The following is a 13,334-nucleotide window of genomic DNA, read 5'->3' as shown; positions in this document are numbered from 1 at the left end:
TAGTTAGTAAATAGTAAATTAAAATAATAAACTTCGATTTATGCCCATAGTAAATCGAAACTAGTGATTTTGGTTTACATTCCCTGGTAAATCGAATATAATAGTTTTGATTTATGGGCATAATACACTATAACTAAATCAAATGTATTAATTAAGTTAATCTAGCTTTTGATTTGAGTATTTTTTTGATTCTCCTATAAAGATAATATTTTAAAACTATTTTAATAGTTTATCCGATTTAAAAATTTGTAATAAAGTTTGTTATATCAGATAAAAAAATTAATTAAATTTTTACTTATAAAAAAATATTTTGCGATACATGTTACATAAAAGATGGTTAGTAATAATTTAAATATTTTTATCTTTAAATTTAATTATAAATTTTTAAATAATAAAAATATTAATTAGGAATTTAGTGAAAATATAAGATTTAAAAAATAATTAAATCTAATAAATACTACAATAAAAACGTTTAGTATCGTTAGATTTATCGGCTGATTTATTAAATAAATCCGCTGGTAATTAGTTTATTGTTGGATTGAATTTGACGTTAATTACCGGCGAATTTTGTGATGAAAATAAGCAGTTGGTTACCGTCAGAATTTTTTTACGGTAACTTTGGCGCCATATTATGTTATGTGGCGTCTAAGTACTGTCGGATTATTCCGCCGGTAAGTCCAACAATATGCTTTTTTTATATTCTTTTTTATTTTTTGCACAATTAGCCCACAATTAGTAGTCAAATTAAAATTTTTGTTTATAAAATTAGGACACAAATTCAAAATTACTAATAATTTTATTAAATATCAAGAGTCTGAATATAATAAAAAGTCAAAGAAGTAAAATACAATGAAACAGATATAAAGGTCTCCGCTAATGTCGCCTCACACTCCCACGACTTAGACTACACATATTGAAACCAACTAATAAAATAAATCAAGTAACAATTAATTCAAGTAATAATTAACAAAGATTAACAAACTATATACTAGCCTGCTCCTTGTATTCATGAAAGTTGCCGACCCACCGGTATACTTCGACGACCTCGACAAAGCCCTGTTAGTTCTGTTCGTCAAATGGCGACGCTTGAACCCCTTATCAGTACTAAAATAGATGTCCAGTTCCTTCTTAATATCTAGACGGAGCCAAATCATGAGGTGATCATGCCCTTGACAAACGTCCTGCATCATCTGTTGAAGTCGCCTAGCTATCCGGTGGTCGTAGATCTTCCTGATCAAGATATCATGTTCCTTATCCCATATAAATTTCTCTTGTACAAAGTAATTCAACAGCATTAGTTAGCCAAAATAAAATACAGTTAATTTAACAACATTGGATTTTTGCCGTCCACTTATGAAACCATCTCCCTTTGGTCTCAGCAGGGATCTTCGTGTAGTTCGACCATGGATGGTTGTACATGGACTTAATCACATTGAAGATCTCCTGTGTACATGCATTGTTATTTGGTGCAAACCTATCAATGAAAAACTTCATATTAGCAAACACATAACACTTAACAAATTCAAAATGGATTATGGATAAAAGACATTAAAATAGTATGTACTCACGCCTGCATGCTATAAGGCCAAATCCTCATCTGTATGATGGATGGTGGTGGAGGGGCATCTGGTTGGGACGCATTAGAGGAATCACCCACCGCAGACTCTGTTACTGGAGCTGTAGGGCGTGGAGGGGGCATAGCAGAATGAGCTACATAGTTGAGATTTGCGACCATGATGAACTGCTGGTCCGCGGGATCTACCTGTCGACGGGGTAGTCGAGGTTGAGAGCGATGACCGAGAAATCTCTGGAATACCAGTGGAAACCCTCCTTCTACCATGACCACGAGACCCACTCGTGACACCTCTGTTATCTGTCATCATGTCTGCTAAGAGAATACCAATTAACACTAATCAACATATATATATACAACACAAATCCTTCAATATTTATATTATTTAAAAAAAAAAATTGACATAACCTCCCATAAAATTGGACATATATCCACATTTACGGTTTTCACAAATCCAACTAACCTCAATCCACATTACCAATCAAAACTCAACTAAATTCACAACAATCCAGTAGAATATATTAACTTGGTTATACTATCATATACATTTATAAGGGCATCATATATTAACTTGTTTATATTGTTGTATACATTTTTGTTTCAATTATGCTAAAAAATTTTAGCAAATTATTGTTATACATGTTCATCCAATCATCATGAGGTTTATTTGACAATAATAACTTCTTAATATATTACTTCATATTTATTTATAATAATTTTATATTTTCTATGCATTCATATATATTAACATAATGAATACTTAATTAGAACCAATTCTTTACGTTCTCATTAATTCATAGAAGTTATTACATTAATATAATATAATTTTTATAATAATAATTTTATATCTTTCAATATCATAAGCAAGTAAATTAAATTTAATAGCTAAAATAATATTTGATATAGTTACATAAAAAAATTCTATTTATTAATTATTTAAACTTTAACAAGGAGATTTAGTATATGATACCAATTTCACTTACTAACTATAATTTAACGTATAACTAAATCCTAAATTAACTTAAACAAAGAAAAAGTGTGATCATAAAACTCGAGCTTCAAAAAGAGGAAGAAGAACTCGAAAAAAGAAGAAGAATCGGGAGAGGAAGATGCAGTTGCAGCGGCAGCCGTTGCTGGTGGAGCGTCACGGCGGTGCTGAAGGGCAAGACACGAATAGAGAGGAAGAGAAGGAATCGCAGCTGACGACGGAGGGAAGAAGAGGAAGAGACTGGTTTTGATCAGGGAGAGAGGAGGCGGTGGCGGCAAGAGCACAGTAGTCTTTGGTTTTTACTTGTCATTATAAGATGTTAGAGTGAGAGAGAAACGGTTTAAGTGTTTAACTGTGAACTAAAATAATTTTATTTTTTTAATCCCTTTCCAATAAAAATAACTCACGAGACATAAGTAGTTATTACTAGTTTAGTTATAAGAGTTAATAAGAATAAATGATTGATAGCGGACAAATTTAATTTTGTTGTATTTGTAAGATGACCAAGACAATACACATATATAAAATCAGAATTGCTTAGTATGTTATCTTAAAAATAATTATTGCATATATAAAGGGATAGATGAATGGTGAAGAGATACAGAAGTGAGTTTGAGAGGCAGTTGTATGAGTAGACTTTCATTTTCTTATCCCAATCAGGATAGATCATAGATATATAATTAAGCACATGGAGTTGGGAAACAAACAACGATGGTGATTGGTGAAATTGATGAATGCTAGCTAGCTTTGATTGTTTATGGTAATGTATGTATGTTGGGCCCACGCATGCAGGAATAATTGGATGATCATGATGACATGGTAAGTGATATAAAGAGCTGGTTAAGCAGCCAGCTGGCTTCTTCATCAGCATGGGCTTCCTCGCAGTGTGTATGTTTTTGGCTGTAGCCTCCTACTCCTCCGCAAAGCTTCACCGCTTTCAACATGCACCTAAACCAGATGGCTCTCTCACCCTCTTTGTCATTGGTGACTGGGGACGAAGAGGCACCTACAATCAATCTCAACTTGCATTTCAGGTACATTTCTTTCATATTATTGCATCATGCATCCAATATAACCATTCCTAATTACCGTTACTGCTTTATAATTATATAGGAGGAATATTAGGGGCCAGCAATTTTGGTGTTTTGTAACCATTAATTGGCCATCAATATTGTTTTTAATGGTGTGAGATTATATCTAATGGTAAAAAATCACTCATTTTTGTTTTGATGATTAAGTGTTGGCCAAAAAACACAAAAATTAATGGCTCCTAGACTCTTCCATTATATTATTTTACTTGGCAGGCACCGAGCCAAAAGTATACTAAAACATCTTTGTTAGCTAATCAACTAAGATGTTCGCCAATTCTAACCAATTATAATATGGGTTGTAATAAAAAAAATCAATGAAATAAAAAAATAATTTAATTATTTTATTGGTTTTTACTGTTTTATTAAATTTATAATTAAATTTATATATATATTTTTTAATTAGATCTACGATACTTTTAATTTTATAATTATGTTAGTTATTTTTATATCAAAAATATTAAAATTAACAGAATATTCTTTCTAAAAAATATATAGTAAAAAATTTAATTAGATTTTTTATTGTGGGTACCTTCAATTTGCAAAAATATTTCGTTAATTCTAATATTTTTTTATATTAATAAAGACTTAAATACAAAATTAAAAACAGTGTAAGGACTCAACTTAAAAAAAAAAGTATATGAACCTAATTGTAAATTTAATGAAATTATAAAGACCAACAAAATAATTAAACAAAAAAATTTTTCAATCTTTCCCAAATCTAATCCTATTTTCACTTTTCAATATTACTCACAGTAAATAAAAAAAAAACACAAGTGCACACATTTTAAAAATTTCAAAAATCGTTTTAAAAAGTTCAAAATTCATTTTAAAACTTTCAAAATTATTTTAAAAAATAAAAAGAAACATCCAAAATGTAACAAAAACGAATCCAATTTTTTTTTTAAATTTCTAGTAAAAAGAACATCCAAAACCTAAGAAAAATCTAAAACTATTAAAAAATTTCAAAATTCAAAAAGAAAAAATATCTAAAATATAAGAAAAAAAATTCGAACTTACGAGAAAGAAACATTTAAATCTGAGAAGAAAAAAAAAACATAAGATGAAAATGAACCAAGTAAGAAAACATAAGATGAAAAGATACCACATTCAACTCAAAATCTTAATGTGTCAAGTTAATAAGCATCTCATCTTATAAACTCCTCACTCTTTCTTTTTTTTTTTTCAATGTGGGATTAATTTTTACACTATTCACACTTACTACTTACTAGAGTTGACAGAATTAGTCACCAAAAAGAGTTGACAAAATTAGCTGGTACCCTAATTAATTTTCTAAACTTTTTCATACTAAAATTATCCCATGTTGCATTTTTAATTATCGTTTATTTTATTTTGTATTTTTTAATTGTTGTTAATAATTAAATAATATTATGTACAAATATAAATATTATATAGATAAAATTATAAATGTTAAATTCAATAAAAAATATATTTTAATTGTATACTAAAATTAATTACTAATATATAATACACATTAAAATATAAAATATATATAAAAAATAAATAATTAAATTATACATATATTTATACACACAAATTAAATATATAGAGACTAATTTTAATATATTCAAAACATATTTTTATAGTTAGTTTTAGGTCTGAATTATTATCATTATTGGTTTTAATTTTATAACGTTATTAGGAGCTGATAATTAATTTCATCAGAGTTCAATTGGAAAATAAAACCTAAAAATATAACAATACATGAATTATTATTGGCAGATGGGTATTGTTGGAAAGGAATTGGACATCGATTTTGTGATATCAACGGGCGATAATATTTACCCGAGTGGTTTAAAAGGAACAGATGATGCAGCCTTTGACTATTCATGCACTCAAATCTATACTGCTCCAAGCTTGCAGAAGCTATGGTACACTCTGCTGGGTAACCATGATTACAGGGGAGATGCTCTGTCCTTAGACACGTTGATAAGAGATGGATATGCTTCAGATCTTATGTTGTGGATGCACGAGTAGCTGAGTTTTTCTTTCTTGATACAACTCCCTTTGTGGATAAGTACTTCACTCAACCTCCACAACATGTTTATGATTGGAGAGGAGTGTTGCCTAGAAACCGATACATTTCCAATCTCCTCACGGATCTCCATTTTGCTCTCAAACAATCAAATGTAAACTGGAAGATTGTGGTGGGTCACCATACTATTCGAAGCGCCGGCTTCCACGGCAACACACTAGAGCTTCAAAACCTTCTTCTTCCTATTCTTCAGGTACCATATATACCTACATATATATGTATGTAATGTACCTTACTCTATTAAATATAAGCATGAACAAGTGTTTGAGGAAATGATGATTTCAATATTATAAACGGTAATATTAGGAAGACAAAAAAATTCAAAATTTATTTTGTTTAGTATTCATTAATTTAATTAATACTAAATAAAATAAATTCTGACTGTTTTTGACTAATTATTTTCAGTTACCAAATATTTTCGTATTATAAGTGTGACTTGTGTTCTGTTCTCCAAATTAAATTCCAAGTTCTTTAATTTTAGTGAACAAATATATAAGACAACATATAGTTACGTAAAACATATATATTTATTATTTAAAAATGATGAATCGGGTTAGTGGTTACTATTATATGCTTATTTACCTAATGCAGATGATGTTTTGCAAGGCTATAAATAATCTGCAATTGCTTCCATTAACAGCCAAATTCTTCTTTTTATTATTGTTTCTCAGGAAAACAACGTTGATCTTTACATAAATGGACACGATCATTGCCTACAGCACATAAGCAGTCTTGAAAGGTTTGTTATGTATTAATCATAATAAACTTGTGCCTACTTGCATATACATGAGCTTCACACATTATATATGTCACATGTCTTTTCATTTGAAAGCGAAACGAGGAATAATATATACGTTGGAATCAAACAAAATTATAGTATAAAATGATTTTAATTATTTGAGAGCTATAATAATGGATATGTATGTGCATGAATTTGACCAGTCCAATCCAGTTTTTAACTAGCGGTGGTGGGTCAAAGGCGTGGAGGGGTGTCGTGAACTGGTGGAAGCCAGAAGAGATGAAGTTCTAATGTTCTATTATGATGGACAAGGATTCATGTCTCTTCAGCTTACTCAAACTCAATTAGATATTGCATTCTATGATGTCTTTGGCAATGTTCTACACAAATGGAGCACCTCTAAGCACATTCATTTTTCAACCGTCTGAGCAACTTCAAACCGTGGTTCGTGTGGTTTCATATTTTTACCTACTAAATATGTAGTATTAGTATATGTACTTGAATCTATAATAATCCGTTACAATATATTTTCTTAAGAGAAAAAAATAATATTATATATATATATGGCTAAAATAAAAGATAAATTACCTTCTGTGATTTATATAGTGCCTATAATTATAATTAAGTTGAATGTTAACTATAATAATTAGGTATATGTTATCTACTTTTTTTTCTCTTTCTTGTGATTATTTAAATTTAGTTTAACACCACCAGTCTACGGTGGTGGTGGCTGTCACTACTGAAAAAAATTTTTGCGGTGAAATCACAAATCCATCAACAAGGTGCAAGTACGTATTCAGTTTGTTACATGTGGCAACATTTGTGTTACCGAGGTACGGAGAATTTCTACTACATAGGCGCAATTCCTTTCCAACCTCAGCGTACATCCACTGTGCCTCCTCAATTCCTTTCCAACCTCAGCGTACATCCACTGTGCCTCCTCCACCCTCTTTTGTATGGTGATAACATTCTCGGAGTTTACTATCCGCAAAACTTGTCACATGAAAATGATTAAATTCTTGTGCATAATTGTCACCTCATCTTGCAAATTTTATTGATCTTCACCTCATCAACAACAATGTCTTTAATCTCATGAGGATCCAAATCTACAATTTTTTAAAACTTGTATTTAACAGTATCTTTAACTGTGTTTATGACTTAAGGATCTAAAGAATCTTTTCAAATGTCTTTATGGCTTCTATCATTATGGACCATAAGCTCTCTTCTACCTTAAGTGCATTAATTGCATTCGTAAAGATCTCTTTCACGTTATAAGACTCAACTGGTGAATCACTAATATATATTACAAGAGATAATTTATCCTTTATTTTAGAAAGAGTACGATAGAATTCATATGTGTGTGTGTGCGCGCGCGCGTGCGTGTGTGTCGAGCTTTTCGTCTGATCTCACAAATCAACCGAAGATAAGGTTACAGTGTTCATATAGTGGTAGTTAAAGTATTATGGTTCATGATTGGGACAGTATGATTCTATATGATTTATATATGCTAGTAATTAATTGTTAGCATGTAGTGCAAAATTCCGTCCATACTGTAATCTTAATCTAAACACACATATTATTGTTGAATCAAATTTCATGCATAATATGTATTATGTTTATTTGGACACAATTTAATAAAGTATATAACAATTACAATAACTACGCTTCATCATATATGTTCCACAAATCATAATTCCTTCTGCTTTTTTCAGACAAGCCACTAGGACTCTGAATTATTTCTAGGATGAGTATTTTTGGTGAACACAGTTAAATAAAGTCAAACATGCATTCAAAAGACAACTAGCTATTACCGTATGCGTTCAGCCCACAAATCATAATTATATATATTTTTTTAACGTCAATTAAATGACTGAAATGTTAAAAGATTGGAAATGTTTCTTTCAAAATTCTTTGGTCATTGGGCACGCAATAAGGGTATACATATCTAAGATGATCCAACCCTATTTGGTTGGAATCTTCTTCTTGAAGTTGCTGACCAATTGGACAAGGACAAGGCCTACTTAATTTTTTTCATGTGGACTGAAAATATCGATGGGTGATTATTATTTGATTTTCAACGTGACAACCAATGAATGTTGTTAAAAAAATTTAATTAAAACAACTTGCAGTTAGTTTAAACCTTCTTCCAGCCCCTTCTTTGATTTTTCTAAACGAAATAAAAGTTTGATGAGAGTGACAATTATTGACAAATAAGGTAATTATTCTTGCATATCTATCTTCCACGACCAACTTTCCTAAAACGAGAAAACTTTGCGTTTTAGTTTGATAAGCAGTGTTGAACTCATTAAGTTGGAGAAATACATTCTATATTTGCATGTTGGTATTGTCTAAGTTTCTATTTATATTCTACAATATATTGTAGTTTTATACTTTTATTTGCTGATGATTTTTGTCAGCGGATTACTACTAATAAGGTTAGATTAAGTAATGACTTACATATAACCTGTCGTCCAGTTATTCGTGCTGATTCATCACATGGGGGCTAGTAGTGTTAATTAAATATAAGATATATCAACGCAATTAACCAATTGATGTTAAAATTCAACATTTTTTTGTTTTTTTTTTCTTTCTCTTTTGATGCATCAACATTTGTTTTCTTATTGCTATAAGCAAAATATATTGAGCAAAATATGGTTCAACTATTTTTTTGATGATAAGCAACATTTGTTAGCAAAATATGGTTCAACTATTTTACATATGATGAAGTTCTCTCTGCTTTTCACTTTTCAACTATTATATGGTTCAACTATTTTTTGTTATAAGCAAAAATATGTTGGCACAAAAAAATTCCGATACTAAATAAAAATCTTATGGTGTTAGTTGGATATCAATGTTCTAAGTATTTGATTCTTTAAAAATTTGTGTTGTATATCAAAATTTTTGTATAATGCATTAAAATTTTTATGATGTAAATTGAAATTTTTGTACTTTAATTTTTTGAACATATAAAAAAAGAAAAAATATAAAGACGACGACTTGGTGATGATAATAATAAAGGAGGCCAGGATGAAGAGAAAAAATAAAAAAAAATAAAAAGAAAAGAAAAAGGATGACAACGACATTGTTGAAAAAGAGAAGAAGAAGACAATGACAATAATAATAACTATGATGTTATTGAAGAAGAAGAAGAAAAAAGATGATAACAATAACAACTAAGTTTAAAAAGTTTCTACATATCTAATTAAAAAAGTATAGGGTACCAACATATTATCAGTTAATTTATTATTATATTTTAAACACATATATAAGGAGACACATCCAGAAAATATATCTATAAAGACACTTCTATTAAACACAACCATAAAAAAAATATTTTTATTAGACACATCCATAAAAATATTTCCATTAAATATAGTTATAAATAAAAATTGACAGAAATTAGCAGAAATATTGTTGATAACGTAATAAGATTGTATTTAATTTAGTTGAGACTTGTTCAATAAAATTGTTTGACCGCGTAATAACTTTATTAGTAGAGTCAATGTACTCACTTTTAAAATCTTTTGCATTCGTCAGATTTTATTTTAACACATTACATAATTTAGTGATGGATATAAATGTTAGGGAGAAATTAATAATTGATATTATCCATCAATAAAAACAGCATTGCTGATAGTTTTTGACGAAAAAGTTTTCATTCATCAATAATTTGTGACTGAATTTAGTGACGGATGGTGTAACAAATTTGTTGCTAACCTGAAGGGAAGAGAAATTAAACTCCTCTTTTAGACACTTTCGTTTATCCATAGATAACTTTGGCCAGAAACATATTTTTAGACTAGCGATGAAAAATAACTAATTAATTGTAATTGAAATCTTTTAACGCACCCTTTTAGCTTCAATTAGATTACTGAAAGATATTAGTAGTTTTCATTCGGTTTAATTACTTTGCGAATCTATATATAATTTCACTAAATTTTTAATTAGGTCTCTATATTTTTTTTAATTAGGTCCTATATTATATAATTTTTTTAATTAAATTCTTACCGTGACAAAAATGTTTAAAATAATAGAATATTTTATTAAAAAAATAAATATTCTCTTTTTGAAAACTTCCATATTTCAAAAACTCCAAAAAAAAACCTTTCTCATTTGACTGCAAATTCACAGTCCTTAGCCCTAACATCTTTACTTGAGTTTTGGCTTGTAAGTGTTACGTTCAGTAACCTATCCTACAATGGAGATGCTGTTGCTGCTTGACAATTGAGGTGGATCTGCTGTTGGAAATGGTGCTGTTGGTGCAAATGGTGCTGCTGATGGATCTGATGTAAAAGTTCGTAGATTTGAGAGAAGAAGACAGGTTGAAATAGACAAAGAAAAAGGAAAGAGTAGAGAAAGGACTGCTATATCAGAGAAGGAAGAAGAGGAGCAACGAGAAGGAAAGAGATATCAGATCAATTAAGACCCTATTACAAGTGGAAGACAAGGGCTATTAGTAAATTCACAATTTACTAATATTTTTTTGGACTTTGTTAGGTAGACAATGGTTTTTGTGAACAATATGAACAATGAGCTCTAAAATTAGCCCAATAAAATAAAAACACACTACACCTCTAAATTACTCACCTAAATCTTAATATTAGGATAACTATCTGCAAACCTAGTGAATTGAACATTCGATATATCAAAGGTATAGAGACCTAATTAAAAATTCCGTAAAACTATAAAATCTCGCAAAATAATTAAACCTTTTCACTCTATATTTACACATTTGGTCTAGTCTAGCCTTGGATTTGTTGGCGATTTTTTGACAGTTTAATTAATAAGAGTCTCCTTTTTTTGACAATATTAACATTTTTTAATTTTAAATTACAAATCTTAAATATTAAAATATAAATTTTAAATTCTACCTCTGATCTAAAAAATAGCGTTAAAAAATAATTTTATATTAAAAAATTAATAATGTTAATTAATTAAAAACGAATTCTCTGTATTTCTTCAATTAATAAATAATCCCAGCAGATTACGTAATACCTTACTTCATATAGCCTTATTAGCCATTTAACTTGCGACACCTCTTTTCTGTTTAACCGTTTATAATTGACATTTCGGTGCCTATAGATTTGTGGCTTTTAAATTACAAAATTGGCAGTCCATTCCTTATCTTGTTAATTTAATTACTATTTATTTAAAGTTAACATTATTAACCATATCTCACCTTCAAAAAGTGTTGTAACACTTAGTTTTTGGATAAGAAAGTTAACGTCCAATAATTGTCAATGCAATAAAAAAACCAAAAATACCAACAATGAAATACGACATAATATATCATTTATATTAATATCTATAAAATATTTACTACGTTTACGATACATATAAATGAAAGAAAAATCAATAAACAGATTCGAAAACACATCATCAACTCGATGACGGGCTTAAGAAAACAACACCATGCACCTTGTTGGAAGGTTCAATTAGAGGAATAACGACAGCAATAATTTTGTATTAGGAAAGATTATTATCTAAATACGGTTTGAACAATTAAACGATTCAATACAAATGAGAGGGCAACACTTGTTCCAATATATTTGCTCTAATTTGGATTCCAGTCTAGAGCCTTACGCTTACGCATCACTACTTATAATTGTAATAAAACATGTACTATGTTAAATTCATTTTCTTTTTTGCACTTTCTAAATTGAGTGATGAACTCATTAAGATGATGGTGGAAGAGTCTCGATCTTTTCTGTTGTAATTTAATATTATAATAATTTATTTGAATAACGAATATGGCTTCACAATCCATCGTGATTCAATTTATTCTCTATCAAGCGATGAATCCACACAAAGTCATCATATTTGACCAATCAAAGCTACTCGATACAACTGCAACGCATATTTTTCGTATCTTATATTATGGTGGAAACTCAGGTGCAGTCGATTTCACGTGAAGTTAATAGTTAAGAACTGTTAGATGAAAATTTAGTTAAATTAGTCAAATTATCTAACGACTATCAGTTATCAACTTTACGTGAAGTCGACTGCACCTGATTTTTCACCCTTATATTATACTTATGCTCTATTATTTAGTTTGTTTTACTTTGATATACATATACATAGCATTTTTTACTTTTTAGTTGCATATATACCTGGTGATTCACTAGTCGCATATCTCACATGTATTCACAAATAAAGAATTAAACATTGGATTAATACTTAAAATAACTCCTAAAAGTTAACACATAAACCAATCTGGCCTTTTAAAAAATTGAGTGGTACAAATTGAATTGATGATCTTCTATTAAATTTTAATTAACATCGTAACCATTATTATTAGTGCGGTGCATATGCATAATAGTAAGAGTTGATAGAATGGAATGGTTGAAAAGGGGTTAGCTTGGACCACAGGGACAATAACAGGTCAACACCTGTCTGATTTGAACTACACTTTTGGTGTCAGTAGTGCAACTGCAACTTAACTATTCTTTTCATAACACTCCTTCTTGTCTTATCCTTCGTTAATTCGTCCAAATGCATGCATATATATAATTATGCAAAGGATTTTCGAATGCTATGCGGAGCATCTAATCCTCTTCAATTGTTTAATTTGTATTATTTTTACAAAGGAAAACTATAGGAAACAATTCCTCTAGAAGCTAAGATAAACCAACTCTATTATAATTTAAATTTTATAAATAAATAAAAATTTAAAAATCAAAATTTTAAAATTTAAAAAGAATTCTTTCTATATTTATCCTAATCACATTTATAATACACAATAAAAATAATCTATAAAAAATTTAATTCCTTTCTATTTATTTAGAAACAATCAAATCTCTCTTTCCACAAACCCATCGTCTCTATACATTTTTTATTCCGTCATCTATCGACCACCGTCGTGTCTTAAATCGTGTTGCGCGGCTTCTTCC

General features: G+C 29.3%; 1 pseudogene across 1 annotated transcript; it reads left to right on the top strand.

The window, feature by feature from the left end:
* The first annotated feature begins 3,234 nt into the window (after positions 1–3,234).
* Positions 3,235–7,041, top strand: LOC107634018 (purple acid phosphatase 4-like; annotated as a pseudogene). The gene is made up of 4 exons (XR_015907448.1): positions 3,235–3,595; positions 5,393–5,898; positions 6,377–6,444; positions 6,648–7,041. The product of XR_015907448.1 is annotated as a purple acid phosphatase 4-like (transcript).
* Positions 7,042–13,334: the final 6,293 nt, after the last annotated feature.

Source organism: Arachis ipaensis, chromosome B3, assembly GCF_059453495.1.
Source record: "Arachis ipaensis isolate K30076 ecotype BB chromosome B3, ASM5945349v1, whole genome shotgun sequence".
Lineage (NCBI taxonomy): Eukaryota > Viridiplantae > Streptophyta > Magnoliopsida > Fabales > Fabaceae > Arachis > Arachis ipaensis.
The sequence above is the reverse complement of the archived record's forward strand: the minus strand, read 5'-3'. Positions and strand labels throughout refer to the sequence as shown.